We start from the raw sequence: 18526 nt of genomic DNA, 5'->3' as shown, positions 1-18526 counted from the left end.
AAAAAATCTCTATTATTCAGCTTTTGGTAGTTTTTTCCGTGAAGAAAAACAGTAGTGTCTCCTGACTGTTGTGACACAAAAATATATCTGTTGAAAATAGTCTTGTGTAGGCCCGACATCTCAGCGTGGTTTCGCAGTTCCACGGGTCAAATCGCTGTACTATCCAGTTTTGGGCCTTTGGCATCTTAAAAAAAAAGCAGTTTGAGTGTGTCGCTCACTGTTCAGCCGCAAATATCTCTATTTAAAAAAGTGTGGTATACCCCAGTAAACAATAACTGTGGTTTTGCCATCCCACGGTAAAAAATCTCTATTATTCAGCTTTTGGTAGTTTTTTCCGTAAAGAAAAACAGTAGTGTCTCCTGACTGTTGTGACACAAAAATATATCTGTTGAAAATAGTCTTGTGTAGACCCGACATCCTAGTGTGGTTTCGCAGTTCCACGGGTCAAATCGCTGTACTATCCAGTTTTGGGCCTATGGTATCTAACAAAAAAGCAGTTTGAGTGTGTCGCTCACTGTTCAGCCGCAAATATCTCTATTTAAAAAAGTGTGGTATACCCCAGTAAACACTAACTGTGGTTTTGCCATCCCACGGTAAAAAATCTCTATTATTCAGCTTTTGGCAGTTTTTTCCGTAATGAAAAACATTAGTGGCTCATGACTGTTGTGACACAAAAATATATCTGTTGAAAATAGTCTTGTGTAGGCCCGACATCCCAGCGTGGTTTCGCAGTTCCACGGGTCAAAACGCTGTACTATCCAGTTTTGGGCCTTTGGTATCTAAAAAAAAAACAGTTTGAGTGTATCGCTCACTGTTCAGCCGCAAATATCTCTATTTAAAAAAGTGTGGTATACCCCAGTAAACAATAACTGTGGTTTTGCCATCCCACGGTAAAAAATCTCTATTATTCAGCTTTTGGTAGATTTTTCCGTAAAGAAAAACAGTAGTGTCTCCTGACTGTTGTGACACAAAAATATATCTGTTTAAAATAGTCTTGTGTAGGCTCGACATCCCAGTGTGGTTTCGCAGTTCCACAGGTCAAATCGCTGTACTATCCAGTTTTGGGCCTTTGGTATCTAAAAAAAAGCAGTGTGAGTGTGCCGCTCACAGTTCAGCCACAAATATCTCTTTTTAAAAAAGTGTGGTATATCCCAGTAAACAATAACTGTGGTTTTGCCATCCCATGATAAAAAATCTCTATTATTCAGCTTTTGGTATTTTTTTCCGTAAAGAAAAACAGTAGTGTCTCCTGACTGTTGTGACACAAAAATATATCTGTTGAAAATAGTCTTGTGTAGGCCCGACATCCCAGTGTGGTTTCGCAGTTCCACGGGTCAAATAACTGTACTATCCAGTTTTGGGCCTTTGGTATCTAAAAAAAAGCAGTTTTAGTGTGTCGCTCACTGTTCAGCCGCAAATATCTCTATTTAAAAAAGTGTGGTATACCCCAGTAAACAATAACTGTGGTTTTGCCATCCCACGGTAAAAAATCTCTATTATTCAGCTTTTGGTAGTTTTTTCCGTAAAGAAAAACAGTAGTGTCTCCTGACTGTTGTGACACAAAAATATATCTGTTGAAAATAGTCTTGTGTAGGCCCGACTTCCCAGTGTGGTTTCGCAGTTCCACAGGTCAAATCGCTGTACTATCCAGTTTTGGGCCTTTGGTATCTAAAAAAAAAGCAGTTTGAGTGTGTCGCTCACTGTTCAGCCGCAAATATCTCTATCTAAAAAGTGTGGTATACCCCAGTAAACAATAAATGTGGTTTTGCCATCCCACGGTAAAAAATCTCTATTATTCAGCTTTTGGTAGTTTTTTCCGTAAAGAAAAACAGTAGTGTCTCCTGACTGTTGTGACACAAAAATATATCTGTTGAAAATAGTCTTGTGTAGGCCTGACATCCCAGTGTGGCTTTGCAGTTCCATTGGTCAAATCGCTGTACTATCCAGATTTGGGCCTTTGGTATCTAAAAAAAAAAGCAGTTTGAGTGTGTCGCTCACTGTTCAGCCGCAAATATCTCTATTTAAAAAAGTGTGGTATACCCCAGTAAACAATAACTGTGGTTTTGCCATCCCACGGTAAAAAATCTCTATTATTCAGCTTTTGGTAGTTTTTTCCGTAAAGAAAAACAGTAGTGTCTCCTGACTGTTGTGACACAAAAATATATCTGTTGAAAATAGTCTTGTGTAGGCCCGACATCCCAGCGTGGTTTCGCAGTTCCACAGGTCAAATCGCTGTACTATCCAGTTTTGGGCCTTTGGTATCTAAAAAAAAAGCAGTTTGAGTGTGTCGCTCACTGTTCAGCCTCAAATATCTCTATTTAAAAAGTGTGGTATACCCCAGTAAACAATAACTGTGGTTTTGCCATCCCACGGTAAAAAATATCTATTATTCAGCTTTTGGTAGTTTTTTCCGTAAAGAAAAACAGTAGTGTCTCCTGACTGTTGTGACACAAGAATATATCTGTTGAAAATAGTCTTGTGTAGGCCCGACATCCCAGTGTGGTTTCGCAGTTCCACGGGTCAATTCGCTGTACTATCCAGTTTTGGGCCTTTGGTGTCTAAAAAAAAAGCAGTTTGAGTGTGTCGCTCACTGTTCAGCCGCAAATATCTCTATTTAAAAATTGTGGTATACCCTAGTAAACAATAACTGTGGTTTTGCCATCCCACGGTAAAAAATCTCTATTATTCAGCTTTTGGTAGTTTTTTCCGTAAAGAAAAACAGTAGTGTCTCCTGACTGTTGTGACACAAAAATATATCTGATGAAAATAGTCTTGTGTAGGCCCGACATTCCAGTGTGGTTTCGCAGTACCACGGGTCAAATCGCTGTACTATCCAGTTTTGGGCCTTTTTTATCTAAAAAAAAAGCAGTTTGAGTGTGTCGCTCACTGTTCAGCCGCAAATATCTCTATTTAAAAAGGTGTGGTATACCCCAGTAAACAATAACTGTGGTTTTGCCAGCCCACGGTAAAAAATCTCTATTATTCAGATTTTGGTAGTTTTTTCCGTAAAGAAAAACAGTAGTGTCTCCTGACTGTTGTGACACAAAAATATATCTGTTGGAAATAGTCTTGTGTAGGCCCGACATCACAGTCTGGGTTCGTAGTTCCACGGGTCAAATCGCTGTACTATCCAGTTTTGGGCCTTTGGTATCTAAAAAAAAAGCAGTTTGAGTGTGTCGCTCACTGTTCAGCCGCAAATATCTCTATTTAAAAATTGTGGTATACCCTAGTAAACAATAACTGTGGTTTTGCCATCCCACGGTAAAAAATCTCTATTATTCAGCTTTTGGTAGTTTTTTCCGTAAAGAAAAACAGTAGTGTCTCCTGACTGTTGTGACCCAAAAATATATCTGTTGAAAATAGTCTTGCGTAGGCCCGACATCCCAGTGTGGTTTCGCAGTTCCATGGGTCAAATCGCTGTACTATCCAGTTTTGGGCCTTTGGTATCTAAAAAAAAAGCAGTTTGAGTGTGTCGCTCACTGTTCAGCCGCAAATATCTCTATTTAAAAAAGTGTGGTATACCCCAGTAAACAATAACTGTGGTATTGCCATCCCACGGTAAAAAATCTCTATTATTCAGCTTTTGGTCGTTTTTTCCGTGAAGAAAAACAGTAGTGTCTCCTGACTGTTGTGACACAAAAATATATCTGTTGAAAATAGTCTTGTGTAGGCCCGACATCTCAGCGTGGTTTCGCAGTTCCACGGGTCAAATCGCTGTACTATCCAGTTTTGGGCCTATGGTATCTAACAAAAAAGCAGTTTGAGTGTGTCGCTCACTGTTCAGCCGCAAATATCTCTATTTAAAAAAGTGTGGTATACCCCAGTAAACACTAACTGTGGTTTTGCCATCCCACGGTAAAAAATCTCTATTATTCAGCTTTTGGCAGTTTTTTCCGTAATGAAAAACATTAGTGTCTCATGACTGTTGTGACACAAAAATATATCTGTTGAAAATAGTCTTGTGTAGGCCCGACATCCCAGCGTGGTTTCGCAGTTCCACGGGTCAAAACGCTGTACTATCCAGTTTTGGGCCTTTGGTATCTAAAAAAAAAACAGTTTGAGTGTGTCGCTCACTGTTCAGCCGCAAATATCTCTATTTAAAAAAGTGTGGTATACCCCAGTAAACAATAACTGTGGTTTTGCCATCCCACGGTAAAAAATCTCTATTATTCAGCTTTTGGTAGTTTTTTCCGTAAAGAAAAACAGTAGTGTCTCCTGACTGTTGTGACACAAAAATATATCTGTTGAAAATAGTCTTGTGTAGGCCCGACTTCCCAGTGTGGTTTCGCAGTTCCACAGGTCAAATCGCTGTACTATCCAGTTTTGGGCCTTTGGTATCTAAAAAAAAAGCAGTTTGAGTGTGTCACTCACTGTTCAGCCGCAAATATCTCTATCTAAAAAGTGTGGTATACCCCAGTAAACAATAACTGTGGTTTTGCCATTCCACGGTAAAAAATCTCTATTATTCAGCTTTTGGTAGTTTTTTCCGTAAAGAAAAACAGTAGTGTCTCCTGACTGTTGTGACACAAAAATATATCTGTTGAAAATAGTCTTGTGTAGGCCCGACATCCCAGCGTGGTTTCGCAGTTCCACAGGTCAAATCGCTGTACTATCTAGTTTTGGGCCTTTGGTATCTAAAAAAAAAGCAGTTTGAGTGTGTCGCTCACTGTTCAGCCTCAAATATCTCTATTTAAAAAGTGTGGTATACCCCAGTAAACAATAACTGTGGTTTTGCCATCCCACAGTAAAAAATATCTATTATTCAGCTTTTGGTAGATTTTTCCGTAAAGAAAAACAGTAGTGTCTCCTGACTGTTGTGACACAAAAATATATCTGTTTAAAATAGTCTTGTGTAGGCTCGACATCCCAGTGTGGTTTCGCAGTTCCACAGGTCAAATCGCTGTACTATCCAGTTTTGGGCCTTTGGTATCTAAAAAAAAGCAGTGTGAGTGTGCCGCTCACAGTTCAGCCACAAATATCTCTTTTTAAAAAAGTGTGGTATATCCCAGTAAACAATAACTGTGGTTTTGCCATCCCACGATAAAAAATCTCTATTATTCAGCTTTTGGTAGTTTTTTCCGTAAAGTAAAACAGTAGTGTCTCCTGACTGTTGTGACACAAAAATATATCTGTTGAAAATAGTCTTGTGTAGGCCCGACATCCCAGTGTGGTTTCGCAGTTCCACGGGTCAAATCACTGTACTATCCAGTTTTGGGTCTTTGGTATCTAAAAAAAAGCAGTTTTAGTGTGTCGCTCACTGTTCAGCCGCAAATATCTCTATTTAAAAAAGTGTGGTATACCCCAGTAAACACTAACTGTGGTTTTGCCATCCCACGGTAAAAAATCTCTATTATTCAGCTTTTGGCAGTTTTTTCCGTAATGAAAAACAGTAGTGTCTCATGACTGTTGTGACACAAAAATATATCTGTTGAAAATAGTCTTGTGTAGGCCCGACATCCCAGCGTGGTTTCGCACTTCCACGGGTCAAAACGCTGTACTATCCAGTTTTGGGCCTTTGGTATCTAAAAAAAAAACAGTTTGAGTGTGTCGCTCACTGTTCAGCCGCAAATATCTCTATTTAAAAAAGTGTGGTATACACAAGTAAACAATAACTGTGGTTTTGCCATCCCACAATAAAAAATCTCTATTATTCAGCTTTTGATAGTTTTTTCCGTAAAGAAAAACAGTAGTGTCTCCTGACTGTTGTGACACAAGAATATATCTGTTGAAAATAGTCTTGTGTAGGCCCGACATCCCAGTGTGGTTTCGCAGTTCCATGGGTCAAATCGCTGTACTATCCAGTTTTGGGCCTTTGGTATCTAAAAAAAAAGCAGTTTGAGTGTGTCGCTCACTGTTCAGCCGCAAATATCTCTATTTAAAAAAGTGTGGTATACCCCAGTAAACAATAACTGTGGTTTTGCCATCCCACGGTAAAAAATCTCTATTATTCAGCTTTTGGTAGTTTTTTCCGTAAAGAAAAACAGTAGTGTCTCCTGACTGTTGTGACACAAAAATATATCTGTTGAAAATAGTCTTGTGTAGGCCCGACTTCCCAGTGTGGTTTCGCAGTTCCACAGGTCAAATCGCTGTACTATCCAGTTTTGGGCCTTTGGTATCTAAAAAAAAAGCAGTTTGAGTGTGTCGCTCACTGTTCAGCTGCAAATATCTCTATCTAAAAAGTGTGGTATACCCCAGTAAACAATAACTGTGGTTTTGCCATCCCACGGTAAAAAATCTCTATTATTCAGCTTTTGGTAGTTTTTTCCGTAAAGAAAAACAGTAGTGTCTCCTGACTGTTGTGACACAAAAATATATCTGTTGAAAATAGTCTTGTGTAGGCCTGACATCCCAGTGTGGCTTCGCAGTTCCATTGGTCAAATCGCTGTACTATCCAGATTTGGGCCTTTGGTATCTAAAAAAAAAAGCAGTTTGAGTGTGTCACTCACTGTTCAGCCGCAAATATCTCTATTTAAAAAAGTGTGGTATACCCCAGTAAACAATAACTGTGGTTTTGCCATCCCACGGTAAAAAATCTCTATTATTCAGCTTTTGGTAGTTTTTTCCGTAAAGAAAAACAGTAGTGTCTCTTGACTGTTGTGACACAAAAATATATCTGTTGAAAATAGTCTTGTGTAGGCCCGACATCCCAGCGTGGTCTCGCAGTTCCACAGGTCAAATCGCTGTACTATCCAGTTTTGGGCCTTTGGTATCTAAAAAAAAAGCAGTTTGAGTGTGTCGCTCACTGTTCAGCCTCAAATATCTCTATTTAAAAAGTGTGGTATACCCCAGTAAACAACAACTGTGGTTTTGCCATCCCACGGTAAAAAATATCTATTATTCAGCTTTTGGTAGTTTTTTCCGTAAAGAAAAACAGTAGTGTCTCCTGACTGTTGTGACACAAGAATATATCTGTTGAAAATAGTCTTGTGTAGGCCCGACATCCCAGTGTGGTTTCGCAGTTCCACGGGTCAATTCGCTGTACTATCCAGTTTTGGGCCTTTGGTGTCTAAAAAAAAAGCAGTTTGAGTGTGTCGCTCACTGTTCAGCCGCAAATATCTCTATTTAAAAAAGTGTGGTATACCTCAGTAAACAATAACTGTGGTTTTGCCATCCCACGGTAAAAAATTTCTATTATTCAGCTTTTGGTAGTTTTTTCCGTAAAGAAAAACAGTAGTGTCTCCTGACTGTTGTGACACAAAAATATATGTCTGTTTAAAATAGTCTTGTGTAGGCTCGACATCCCAGTGTGGTTTCGCAGTTCCACGGGTCAAATCGCTGTACTATCCAGTTTTGGGCCTTTGGTATCTAAAAAAAAGCAGTGTGAGTGTGTCGCTCACAGTTCAGCCACAAATATCTCTTTTTAAAAAAGTGTGGTATATCCGAGTAAACAATAACTGTGGTTTTGCCATCCCACGATAAAAAATCTCTATTATTCAGCTTTTGGTAGTTTTTTCTGTAAAGAAAAACAGTAGTGTCTCCTGACTGTTGTGACACAAAAATATATCTGTTGAAAATAGTCTTGTGTAGGCCCGACATCCCAGTGTGGTTTCGCAGTTCCACGGGTCAAATCACTGTACTATCCAGTTTTGGGCCTTTGGTATCTAAAAAAAAGCAGTTTTAGTGTGTCGCTCACTGTTCAGCCGCAAATATCTCTATTTAAAAAGTGTGGTATATCCCAGTAAACAATAACTGTGGTTTTGCCATCCCACGGTAAAAAATCTCTATTATTCAGCTTTTGGTAGTTTTTTCCGTAAAGAAAAACAGTAGTGTCTCCTGACTGTTGTGACACAAAAATATATCTGTTGAAAATAGTCTTGTGTAGACCCGACATCCTAGTGTGGTTTCGCAGTTCCACGGGTCAAATCGCTGTACTATCCAGTTTTGGGCCTATGGTATCTAACAAAAAAGCAGTTTGAGTGTGTCGCTCACTGTTCAGCCGCAAATATCTCTATTTAAAAATTGTGGTATACCCTAGTAAACAATAACTGTGGTTTTGCCATCCCACGGTAAAAAATCTCTATTATTCAGCTTTTGGTAGTTTTTTCCGTAAAGAAAAACAGTAGTGTCTCCTGACTGTTGTGACACAAAAATATATCTGATGAAAATAGTCTTGTGTAGGCCCGACATCCCAGTGTGGGTTCGTAGTTCCACGGGTCAAATCGCTGTACTATCCAGTTTTGGGCCTTTGCTATCTAAAAAAAGCAGTTTGAGTGTGTCGCTCACTGTTCAGCCGCAAATATCTCTATTTAAAAAGGTGTGGTATACCCCAGTAAACAGTAACTGTGGTTTTGCCATCCCACGGTAAAAAATCTCTATTATTCAGCTTTTGGTAGTTTTTTCCGTAAAGAAAAACAGTAGTGTCTCCTGACTGTTGTGACACAAAAATATATCTGTTGGAAATAGTCTTGTGTAGGCCCGACATCACAGTCTGGGTTCGTAGTTCCACGGATCAAATCGCTGTACTATCCAGTTTTGGGCTTTTGGTATCTAAAAAAAAAGCAGTTTGAGTGTGTCGCTCACTGTTCAGCCGCAAATATCTCTATTTAAAAATTGTGGTATACCCTAGTAAACAATAACTGTGATTTTGCCATCCCACGGTAAAAAATCTCTATTATTCAGCTTTTGGTAGTTTTTTCCGTAAAGAAAAACAGTAGTGTCTCCTGACTGTTGTGACACAAAAATATATCTGTTGAAAATAGTCTTGCGTAGGCCCGACATCCCAGTGTGGTTTCGCAGTTCCATGGTTCAAATCTATGTACTATCCAGTTTTGGGTCTTTGGTATCTAAAAAAAAAAGCAGTTTGAGTGTGTCGCTCACTGTTCAGCCGCAATTATCTCCATTTAAAAACGTGTGGTATACCCCAGTAAACAATAACTGTGGTTTTGACATCACACGGTAAAAAATCTCTATTATTCAGCTTTTGGTAGTTTTTTCCATAAAGAAAAACAGTAGTGTCTCCTGACTGTTGTGACACAAAAATATATCTGATGAAAATAGTCTTGTATAGGCCCGACATCCCAGTGTGGGTTCGTAGTTCCACGAGTCAAATCGCTGTACTATCCAGTTTTGGGCCTTTGGTATCTAAAAAAAGCAGTTTGAGTGTGTCGCTCACTGTTCAGCCGCAAATATCTCTATTTAAAAAAGTGTGGTATACCCCAGTAAACAATAACTGTGGTTTTGCCATCCCACGGTAAAAAATCTCTATTATTCAGCTTTTGGTAGTTTTTTCCGTAAAGAAAAACAGTAGTGTCTCCTGACTGTTGTGACACAAAAATATATCTGTTGAAAACAGTCCTGTGTAGTCCCGACATCCCAGCGTGGTTTCGCAGTTCCACGGGTCAAAACGCTGTACTATCCAGTTTTGGGCCTTTGGTATCTAAAAAAAAAGCAGTTTGAGTGTGTCGTTCACTGTTCAGCCGCAAATATCTCTATTTAAAAAAGTGTGGTATACCCCAGTAAACAATAACTGTGGTTTTGCCATCCCACGTTAAAAAATCTCTATTATTCAGCTTTTGGTAGTTTTTTCCGTAAAGAAAAACAGTAGTGTCTCCTGACTGTTGTGACACAAAAATATATCTGTTGAAAATAGTCTTGTGTAGACCCGACATCCCAGTGTGGTTTCGCAGTTCCACGGGTCAAATCGCTGTACTATCCATTTTTGGGCCTTTTGTATCTAAAAAAAAAGCAGTTTGAGTGTGTCGCTCACTGTTCAGCCGCAATTATCTCTATTTAAAAACGTGTGGTATACCCCAGTAAACAATAACTGTGGTTTTGCCATCACACGGTAAAAAATCTCTATTATTCAGCTTTTGGTAGTTTTTTCCGCAAAGAAAAACATTAGTGTCTCCTGACTGTTGTGACACAAAAATATATCTGATGAAAATAGTCTTGTGTAGGACCGACATCCCAGTGTGGGTTCGTAGTTCCACGGGTCAAATCGCTGTACTATCCAGTTTTGGGCCTTTGCTATCTAAAAAAAAAGCAGTTTGAGTGTGTCGCTCACTGTTCAGCCGCAAATATCTCTATTTAAAAATGTGTGGTATACCCCAGTAAACAATAACTGTGGTTTTGCCATCCCACGGTAAAAAATCTCTATTATTCAGCTTTTGGTAGTTTTTTCCGTAAAGAAAAACAGTAGTGTCTCCTGACTGTTGTGACACAAAAATATATCTGTTGAAAATAGTCTTGCGTAGGCCCGACATCCCAGTGTGGTTTCGCAGTTCCATGGTTCAAATCGATGTACTATCCAGTTTTGGGCCTTTGGTATCTAAAAAAAAAAGCAGTTTGAGTGTGTCGCTTACTGTTCAGCCGCAATTATCTCCATTTAAAAACGTGTGGTATACCCCAGTAAACAATAACTGTGGTTTTGACATCACACGGTAAAAAATCTCTATTATTCAGCTTTTGGTAGTTTTTTCCATAAAGAAAAACAGTAGTGTCTCCTGACTGTTGTGACACAAAAATATATCTGATGAAAATAGTCTTGTATAGGCCCGACATCCCAGTGTGGGTTCGTAGTTCCACGGGTCAAATCGCTGTACTATCCAGTTTTGGGCCTTTGGTATCTAAAAAAAGCAGTTTGAGTGTGTCGCTCACTGTTCAGCCGCAAATATCTCTATTTAAAAAAGTGTGGTATACCCCAGTAAACAATAACTGTGGTTTTGCCATCCCACGGTAAAAAATCTCTATTATTCAGCTTTTGGTAGTTTTTTCCGTAAAGAAAAACAGTAGTGTCTCCTGACTGTTGTGACACAAAAATATATCTGTTGAAAATAGTCCTGTGTAGGCCCGACATCCCAGCGTGGTTTCGCAGTTCCACGGGTCAAAACGCTGTACTATCCAGTTTTGGGCCTTTGGTATCTAAAAAAAAAGCAGTTTGAGTGTGTCGTTCACTGTTCAGCCGCAAATATCTCTATTTAAAAAAGTGTGGTATACCCCAGTAAACAATAACTGTGGTTTTGCCATCCCACGGTAAAAAATCTCTATTATTCAGCTTTTGGTAGTTTTTTCCGTAAAGAAAAACAGTAGTGTCTCCTGACTGTTGTGACACAAAAATATATCTGTTGAAAATCGTCTTGTGTAGGCCCGACTTCCCAGTGTGGTTTCGCAGTTCCACAGGTCAAATCGCTGTACTATCCAGTTTTGGGCCTTTGGTATCTAAAAAAAAGCAGTTTGAGTGTGTCGCTCACTGTTCAGCCGCAAATATCTCTATCTAAAAAGTGTGGTATACCCCAGTAAACAATAACTGTGGTTTTGCCATTCCACGGTAAAAAATCTCTAGTATTCAGCTTTTGGTAGTTTTTTCCGTAAAGAAAAACAGTAGTGTCTCCTGACTGTTGTGACACAAAAATATATCTGTTGAAAATAGTCTTGTGTAGGCCCGACATCCCAGCGTGGTTTCGCAGTTCCACAGGTCAAATCGCTGTACTATCTAGTTTTGGGCCTTTGGTATCTAAAAAAAAGCAGTTTGAGTGTGTCGCTCACTGTTCAGCCTCAAATATCTCTATTTAAAAAGTGTGGTATACCCCAGTAAACAATAACTGTGGTTTTGCCATCCCACGGTAAAAAATATCTATTATTCAGCTTTTGGTAGTTTTTTCCGTAAAGAAAAACAGTAGTGTCTCCTGACTGTTGTGACACAAGAATATATCTGTTGAAAATAGTCTTGTGTAGGCCCGACATCCCAGTGTGGTTTCGCAGTTCCACGGGTCAAATCGCTGTACTATCCAGTTTTGGGCCTTTGGTATCTAAAAAAAAAGCAGTTTGAGTGTGTCGCTCACTGTTCAGCCGCAAATATCTCTATTTAAAAAGTGTGGTATACCTCAGTAAACAATAACTGTGGTTTTGCCATCCCACGGTAAAAAATCTCTATTATTCAGCTTTTGGTAGCTTTTTCCGTAAAGAAAAACAGTAGTGTCTCCTGACTGTTGTGACACAAAAATATATCTGTTTAAAATAGTCTTGTGTAGGCTCGACATCCCAGTGTGGTTTCGCAGTTCCACAGGTCAAATCGCTGTACTATCCAGTTTTGGGCCTTTGGTATCTAAAAAAAAGCAGTGTGAGTGTGCCGCTCACAGTTCAGCCACAAATATCTCTTTTTAAAAAAGTGTGGTATATCCCAGTAAACAATAACTGTGGTTTTGCCATCCCACGATAAAAAATCTCTATTATTCAGCTTTTGGTAGTTTTTTCCGTAAAGAAAAACAGTAGTGTCTCCTGACTGTTGTGACACAAAAATATATCTGTTGAAAATAGTCTTGTGTAGGCCCGACATCCCAGTGTGGTTTCGCAGTTCCACGGGTCAAATCGCTGTACTATCCAGTTTTGGGCCTTTGGTATCTAAAAAAAAGCAGTTTTAGTGTGTCGCTCACTGTTCAGCCGCAAATATCTCTATTTAAAAAAGTGTGGTATACCCCAGTAAACACTAACTGTGGTTTTGCCATCCCACGGTAAAAAATCTCTATTATTCAGCTTTTGGCAGTTTTTCCGTAATGAAAAACATTAGTGTCTCATGACTGTTGTGACACAAAAATATATCTGTTGAAAATAGTCTTGTGTAGGCCCGACTTCCCAGTGTGGTTTCGCAGTTCCACAGGTCAAATCGCTGTACTATCCAGTTTTGGGCCTTTTGTATCTAAAAAAAAAGCAGTTTGAGTGTGTCGCTCACTGTTCAGCCGCAAATATCTCCTTCTAAAAAGTGTGGTATACCCCAGTAAACAATAACTGTGGTTTTGCCATCCCACGGTAAAAAATCTCTATTATTCAGCTTTTGGTAGTTTTTTCCGTAAAGAAAAACAGTAGTGTCTCATGACTGTTGTGACACAAAAATATATCTGTTGAAAATAGTCTTGTGTAGGCCCGACATCCCAGCGTGGTTTCGCAGTTCCACGGGTCAAAACGCTGTACTATCCAGTTTTGGGCCTTTGGTATCTAAAAAAAAACCAGTTTGAGAGTGTCGCTCACTGTTCAGCCGCAAATATCTCTATTTAAAAAAGTGTGGTATACACAAGTAAACAATAACTGTGGTTTTGCCATCCCACAATAAAAAATCTCTATTATTCAGCTTTTGATAGTTTTTTCCGTAAAGAAAAACAGTAGTGTCTCCTGACTGTTGTGACACAAGAATATATCTGTTGAAAATAGTCTTGTGTAGGCCCGACATCCCAGTGTGGTTTCGCAGATCCACGGGTCAAATCGCTGTACTATCCAGTTTTGGGCCTTTGGTATCTAAAAAAAAGCAGTGTGACTGTGCCGCTCACAGTTCAGCCACAAATATCTCTTTTTAAAAAAGTGTGGTATATCCCAGTAAACAATAACTGTGGTTTTGCCATCCCACGATAAAAAATCTCTATTATTCAGCTTTTGGTAGTTTTTTCCGTAAAGAAAAACAGTAGTGTCTCCTGACTGTTGTGACACAAAAATATATCTGTTGAAAATAGTCTTGTGTAGGCCCGACATCCCAGTGTGGTTTCGCAGTTCCACGGGTCAAATCGCTGTACTATCCAGTTTTGGGCCTTTGGTATCTAAAAAAAAGCAGTTTTAGTGTGTCGCTCACTGTTCAGTCGCAAATATCTCTATTTAAAAAAGTGTGGTATACCCCAGTAAACACTAACTGTGGTTTTGCCATCCCACGGTAAAAAATCTCTATTATTCAGCTTTTGGCAGTTTTTTCCGTAATGAAAAACAGTAGTGTCTCATGACTGTTGTGACACAAAAATATATCTGTTGAAAATAGTCTTGTGTAGGCCCGACATCCCAGCGTGGTTTCGCAGTTCCACGGGTCAAAACGCTGTACTATCCAGTTTTGGGCCTTTGGTATCTAAAAAAAAAACAGTTTGAGTGTGTCGCTCACTGTTCAGCCGCAAATATCTCTATTTAAAAAAGTGTGGTATACACAAGTAAACAATAACTGTGGTTTTGCCATCCCACAATAAAAAATCTCTATTATTCAGCTTTTGATAGTTTTTTCCGTAAAGAAAAACAGTAGTGTCTCCTGACTGTTGTGACACAAGAATATATCTGTTGAAAATAGTCTTGTGTAGGCCCGACATCCCAGTGTGGTTTCGCAGTTCCACGGGTCAAATCGCTGTACTATCCAGTTTTGGGCCTTTGGTATCTAAAAAAAAAGCAGTTTGAGTGTGTCGCTCACTGTTCAGCCGCAAATATCTCTATTTAAAAAAGTGTGGTATACCCCAGTAAACAATAACTGTGGTTTTGCCATCCCACGGTAAAAAATCTCTATTATTCAGCTTTTGGCAGTTTTTTCCGTAATGAAAAACAGTAGTGTCTCATGACTGTTCTGACACAAAAATATATCTGTTGAAAATAGTCTTGTGTAGGCCCGACATCCCAGTGTGGTTTCGCAGTTCCACGGGTCAAATCGCTGTACTATCCAGTTTTGGGCCTTTGGTATCTAAAAAAAAAGCAGTTTGAGTGTGTCGCTCACTGTTCAGCCGCAAATATCTCTATTTAAAAAAGTGTGGTATACCCCAGTAAACAATAACTGTGGTTTTGCCATCCCACGGTAAAAAATCTCTATTATTCAGCTTTTGGTAGTTTTTTCCGTAAAGAAAAACAGTAGTGTCTCCTGACTGTTGTGACACAAAAATATATCTGTTGAAAATAGTCTTGTGTAGGCCCGACTTTCCAGTGTGGTTTCGCAGTTCCACAGGTCAAATCGCTGTACTATCCAGTTTTGGGCCTTTGGTATCTAAAAAAAAAGCAGTTTGAGTGTGTCGCTCACTGTTCAGCCGCAAATATCTCTATCTAAAAAGTGTGGTATACCCCAGTAAACAATAACTGTGGTTTTGCCATCCCACGGTAAAAAATCTCTATTATTCAGCTTTTGGTAGTTTTTTCCGTAAAGAAAAACAGTAGTGTCTCCTGACTGTTGTGACACAAAAATATATCTGTTTAAAATAGTCTTGTGTAGACCCGACATCCCAGTGTGGTTTCGCAGTTCCACGGGTCAAATCGCTGTACTATCCAGTTTTGGGCCTTTGGTATCTAAAAAAAAAGCAGTTTGAGTGTGTCGCTCACTGTTCAGCCGCAAATATCTCTATTTAAAAAAGTGTGGTATACCCCAGTAAACAATAACTGTGGTTTTGACATCCCACGGTAAAAAATCTCTATTATTCAGCTTTTGGTAGTTTTTTCCGTAAAGAAAAACAGTAGTGTCTCCTGACTGTTGTGACACAAAAATATATCTGTTTAAAATAGTCTTGTGTAGGCTCGACATCCCAGTGTGGTTTCGCAGTTCCACGGGTCAAATCGCTGTACTATCCAGTTTTGGGCCTTTGGTATCTAAAAAAAAGCAGTGTGAGTGTGTCGCTCACAGTTCAGCCACAAATATCTCTTTTTAAAAAAGTGTGGTATATCCCAGTAAACAATAACTGTGGTTTTGCCATCCCACGATAAAAAATCTCTATTATTCAGCTTTTGGTAGTTTTTTCCGTAAAGAAAAACAGTAGTGTCTCCTGACGGTTGTGACACAAAAATATATCTGTTGAAAATAGTCTTGTGTAGGCCCGACATCCCAGTGTGGTTTCGCAGTTCCACGGGTCAAATCGCTGTACTATCCAGTTTTGGGCCTTTGGTATCTAAAAAAAAGCAGTTTTAGTGGGTCGCTCACTGTTCAGCCGCAAATATCTCTATTTAAAAAGTGTGGTATATCCCAGTAAACAATAACTGTGGTTTTGCCATCCCACGGTAAAAAATCTCTATTATTCAGCTTTTGGTAGTTTTTTCCGTAAAGAAAAACAGTAGTGTCTCCTGACTGTTGTGACACAAAAATATATCTGTTGAAAATAGTCTTGTGAAGGCCCGACATCCCATTGTGGTTTCGCAGTTCCATGGGTCAAATCCCTGTACTATCCAGTTTTGGGCCTTTGGTATCTAAAAAAAAAGCAGTTTGAGTGTGTCGCTCACTGTTCAGCCGCAAATATCTCTATTTAAAAAAGTGTGGTATACCCCAGTAAACAATAACTGTGGTTTTGCCATCCCACGGTAAAAAATCTCTATTATTCAGCTTTTGGTAGTTTTTTCCGTAAAGAAAAACAGTAGTGTCTCCTGACTGTTGTGACACAAACATATATCTGTTTAAAATAGTCTTGTGTAGACTGGACATCCCAGTGTGGTTTCGCAGTTCCACGGGTCAAATCGCTGTACTATCCAGTTTTGGGCCTTTGGTATCTAAAAAATAGCAGTTTGAGTGTGTCGCTCACTGTTCAGCCGCAAATATCTCTATTTAAAAAGTGTGGTATACCCCAGTAAACAATAACTGTGGTTTTGCCATCCCACGGTAAAAAATCTCTATTATTCAGCTTTTGGTAGTTTTTTCCGTAAAGAAAAACAGTAGTGTCTCCTGACTGTTGTGACACAAAAATATATCTGTTGAAAATAGTCTTGTGTAGGCCCTACATCCCAGTGTGGTTTCGCAGTTCCATTGGTCAAATCGCTGTACTATCCAGTTTTGGGCCTTTGGTATCTAAAAAAAAAAGCAGTTTGAGTGTGTCGCTCACTGTTCAGCCGCAAATATCTCTATTTAAAAAAGTGTGGTATACCCCAGTAAACAATAACTGTGGTTTTGCCATCCCACGGTAAAAATTCTCTATTATTCAGCTTTTGGTAGTTTTTTCCGTAAAGAAAAACAGTAGTGTCTCCTGACTGTTGTGACACAAAAATATATCTGTTTAAAATAGTCTTGTGTAGACCCGACATCCCAGTGTGGTTTCGCAGTTCCACGGGTCAAATCGCTGTACTATCCAGTTTTGGGCCTTTGGTATCTAAAAAATAGCAGTTTGAGTGTGTCGCTCACTGTTCAGCCGCAAATATCTCTATTTAAAAAGTGTGGTATACCCCAGTAAACAATAACTGTGGTTTTGCCATCCCACGGTAAAAAATCTCTATTATTCAGCTTTTGGTAGTTTTTTCCGTAAAGAAAAACAGTAGTGTCTCATGACTGTTGTGACACAAAAATATATCTGTTGAAAATAGTCTTGTGTAGGCCCGACATCCCAGCGTGGTTTCGCAGTTCCACGGGTCAAAACGCTGTACTATCCAGTTTTGGGCCTTTGGTATCTAAAAAAAAAACAGTTTGAGTGTGTCGCTCACTGTTCAGCCGCAAATATCTCTATTTAAAAAAGTGTGGTATACACAAGTAAACAATAACTGTGGTTTTGCCATCCCACAATAAAAAATCTCTATTATTCAGCTTTTGATAGTTTTTTCCGTAAAGAAAAACAGTAGTGTCTCCTGACTGTTGTGACACAAGAATATATCTGTTGAAAATAGTCTTGTGTAGGCCCGACATCCCAGTGTGGTTTCGCAGTTCCACGGGTCAAATCGCTGTACTATCCAGTTTTGGGCCTTTGGTATCTAAAAAAAAAGCAGTTTGAGTGTGTCGCTCACTGTTCAGCCGCAAATATCTCTATTTAAAAAAGTGTGGTATACCCCAGTAAACAATAACTGTGGTTTTTCCATCCCACGGTAAAAAATCTCTATTATTCAGCTTTTGGCAGTTTTTTCCGTAATGAAAAACAGTAGTGTCTCATGACTGTTCTGACACAAAAATATATCTGTTGAAAATAGTCTTGTGTAGGCCCGACATCCCAGTGTGGTTTCGCAGTTCCACGGGTCAAATCGCTGTACTATCCAGTTTTGGGCCTTTGGTATCTAAAAAAAAAGCAGTTTGAGTGTGTCGCTCACTGTTCAGCCGCAAATATCTCTATTTAAAAAAGTGTGGTATACCCCAGTAAACAATAACTGTGGTTTTGCCATCCCACGGTAAAAAATCTCTATTATTCAGCTTTTGGTAGTTTTTTCCGTAAAGAAAAACAGTAGTGTCTCCTGACTGTTGTGACACAAAAATATATCTGTTGAAAATAGTCTTGTGTAGGCCCGACTTTCCAGTGTGGTTTCGCAGTTCCACAGGTCAAATCGCTGTACTATCCAGTTTTGGGCCTTTGGTATCTAAAAAAAAAGCAGTTTGAGTGTGTCGCTCACTGTTCAGCCGCAAATATCTCTATCTAAAAAGTGTGGTATACCCCAGTAAACAATAACTGTGGTTTTGCCATCCCACGGTAAAAAATCTCTATTATTCAGCTTTTGGTAGTTTTTTCCGTAAAGAAAAACAGTAGTGTCTCCTGACTGTTGTGACACAAAAATATATCTGTTTAAAATAGTCTTGTGTAGACCCGACATCCCAGTGTGGTTTCGCAGTTCCACGGGTCAAATCGCTGTACTATCCAGTTTTGGGCCTTTGGTATCTAAAAAAAAAGCAGTTTGAGTGTGTCGCTCACTGTTCAGCCGCAAATATCTCTATTTAAAAAAGTGTGGTATACCCCAGTAAACAATAACTGTGGTTTTGACATCCCACGGTAAAAAATCTCTATTATTCAGCTTTTGGTAGTTTTTTCCGTAAAGAAAAACAGTAGTGTCTCCTGACTGTTGTGACACAAAAATATATCTGTTTAAAATAGTCTTGTGTAGGCTCGACATCCCAGTGTGGTTTCGCAGTTCCACGGGT

Source organism: Phyllobates terribilis, unplaced genomic scaffold (assembly GCF_046119375.1).
Source record: "Phyllobates terribilis strain yellow unplaced genomic scaffold, ASM4611937v1 Scaffold_13__5_contigs__length_258822181, whole genome shotgun sequence".
In the NCBI taxonomy this organism is placed as follows: Eukaryota; Metazoa; Chordata; class Amphibia; order Anura; family Dendrobatidae; genus Phyllobates; species Phyllobates terribilis.
Note: the sequence above shows the minus strand (reverse complement) of the source record.